The following is a 2,722-nucleotide window of genomic DNA, read 5'->3' as shown; positions in this document are numbered from 1 at the left end:
TTCTCCAAGGGGACTATAATTACTTGTGACAGCTTTTGGAGGTAGTGAGTCCCCCTCACGTCTTCTTCTGAGAAAAGACATGTCAACAGAGACTGCCAGGTGAAGCTGAACCTCTGCAGTTTCTCTCTACACATCTCAGTTCTCAAACTTTAACCTGAATTAGAATCACCTGGATGTCCCCTTAAACTAGATGATCAGAACCTACTACTACACCCACTGAGTTTCTGCTTCCATAGGCGTAGGGTGGGTGCCAAGAATCTGCATTTCTATCAAGTTGCCAGGTGATGTTCGTGCTATTGGCCTAGGGACCCTACTTTGAGCACACCAATCTATGATCTGTCACCTTCCAGTCTGGATGCTTTCATGTGTGTTGCAAACACAATTCCTTGCTTGCTTAAACAAGCAAGGTTGGCTCTCTCCATTTGCCCAACTTCACATGTTTTGTTGATGCCAAAGCACATGATGAGAAATGCCAAATTACAGACATTGCTTTTGAGCTGGTAGACTTGGATTCCTCATCTTCCCACTTCAGAAGGGTGGGAGAAGATAAAATATCAATACTTGTTGTAGGGATTTTATGAAGGAGACAATTTTATGCAGTACTACTGCCACTATAGGGTTAAATATTAGACTAAACAAAGAAGAATCATTTTTCTTCTTTCCCCAACTATTCTCAAGGAACCTGGCTTTTAACATACACAGTAGTTCCTGACTTTAAATCAATATGTTCTTGGTGACACTGACTTAAAATAATTATTTGGGGGAAAGATCTTCACCAGCGAAGAGCTGTCACCTTCTGTGGAGTTTTGAGGTAGCAACTTAGCATCTTACCAATAATGGAGTGGGTTTCAAGGTAGAAATTCAGTCTAATGAGCCAATGTCTTACTTTAGGAATAGACGATGCCATCTCACAGTAAAATATAATAAAGTAGTTAATAGAAAAAGAAGTGAACATGTGAAAAAAAGATGCTCTACTTCACTCTATACCTCAAGAAGTTGAATTTGGATCAACAAAGTGCCACTTTTTACATATCAGATTGGCAAAAATGAGCACACGTGATCCACTGCTGACCAGAGTGGGTGCACAGAATGAGGCAGTCCTCCACATTACTACTCCAGGGTGTGTACTGGAACAATATTATGGAAATTGTGTTGGTAATAATTAAAAATGCACATGCTCTTTGACTCAGAAATGTCACTGCTATAAACTTACCTTTGGGAGATAATTGCAAAATTATACACAAGGATGCCTATTGAAGTAGTATTTAGAGTCACAATTAGTGATTGATTAACTTTATTTGGATAAAGCTTTATAACTTACACCAATTTAAAAGAAAAGGAGCATCTCTTTACTGGATGGTTGTAATTTTTCTTTTCTTTGTGTGACACCCAACTCACTAACTGTAATTGGGGATCCCTGGCCTTAGAAGTCGGGTCCACTTTTACTACAAAAGAGGAAATGCTAAAAACTCACTTTTCAAGCTTCCTTTCACTGTGGTGTGGGCATAGGCCTTCAACTCTTCTGTTCAGAATGAACTGCCACAAACTTTAAAGTGGAAGTTTGTAATGGGAAGAAAAGGTGCTGTACAGGACCCATTCTGATGAGAGTGGTGACAAAGGCTTGTTCTTCCTTCAGGGACCCCAAGGCAATGTTTCTGGAAGTGGCATCTAGCAGGCAATGACTGTGATATCTGCTGAGGAAGCAGCAGTAGCCACACCCAGGAGTGATTCTTTTGCTGAGCAGCTCGAAAATGAGGTTTCAGAGTAATCTTTTACTTTGAGGTCTCTAGGCTGAGCTCTCAAGCCATCTCGATTTTTTAAAATTGTTTTATTTCTTTTCTTTTCTTTTTTCTTTTTCAGGCAAGGCAACCTTTGATTGACCTCACAGATTGCAAGGACCTTGTCAGCTTACAATCCCTTATTTTTTATTTTTTTTACGCCTACATCACCTGGTCTTCCTAGGTGGTCTCCTATCCTAGTATTAACCAGGCTCTACCCTGCTTAGCTTCTGAGATCAGATGGGATTGGGCTTGATCAGGGTAGCATGGCCGTAGACTTTAAATTTTTTTAAGGATTATAGGCCACCTCAATTTTAAAAGCACCAATTTTACTTTTGTAAATGTTGTTCTGCTTTAATTAGGCAGATTTCTATTGCTTACAACTCACAATCTTGACTTTGTACTCTATGTACTCATAAAGCAAAATCTCAAAGATAGATTTAGAGAAAAGATGGAGAATAATGAGTATAGAATGAGGGAAATACCTTTATATATAATTACAAAGTTTAAGATACAAGGATGTACAAAAAAAGGGTTAATATTATTTTTACTTTTCACTTTGTGTATATTTTCTGTATTATATTTTCTTTTTTATTGCCATGTAGGAATGTGTAGTAAAATACAATTTTAAATTAAGTGACATATACTGGTATTCAGTGTCCTAACCGAAGAATGCTAAGGTATTTTATTTCTATGTTTTTAACTCTCTGAGTTCATCACAGAAACCCAGTTTTCCTGGGAAGCCCTGGTGGATGTTAACCAGTGCTGGGCCTTGGTGATGCCCCTGCAGTGTACTGAACACTATCCCTTGGCACGTTTGTCTTCTGGTGCTGGTGGAAAAAGTCTCTCTGTAGAGTTAACTTCTGATTCTAGCTGTTAGAACCTGAACAATATCACCAGGTAAGCTGTCTTCCCTACAATGTGGGGACCTCCCCTTGAAAGGT

The 2,722-nt window shown here is 38.9% G+C and overlaps 1 pseudogene; it reads right to left on the bottom strand.

Annotated features, from left to right (window-relative positions):
* Positions 1 to 1,937: 1,937 nt before the first annotated feature.
* Positions 1,938 to 2,056, bottom strand: LOC112475597 (annotated as a pseudogene).
* Between the last annotated feature and the right edge of the window lie 666 nt (positions 2,057 to 2,722).

The sequence above is a fragment of the Pteropus alecto genome, unplaced genomic scaffold (genome assembly GCF_000325575.1).
Source record: "Pteropus alecto unplaced genomic scaffold, ASM32557v1 scaffold171, whole genome shotgun sequence".
Taxonomy (NCBI): Eukaryota; Metazoa; Chordata; class Mammalia; order Chiroptera; family Pteropodidae; genus Pteropus; species Pteropus alecto.
This window is presented reverse-complemented; position numbering and strand designations above follow the sequence as displayed.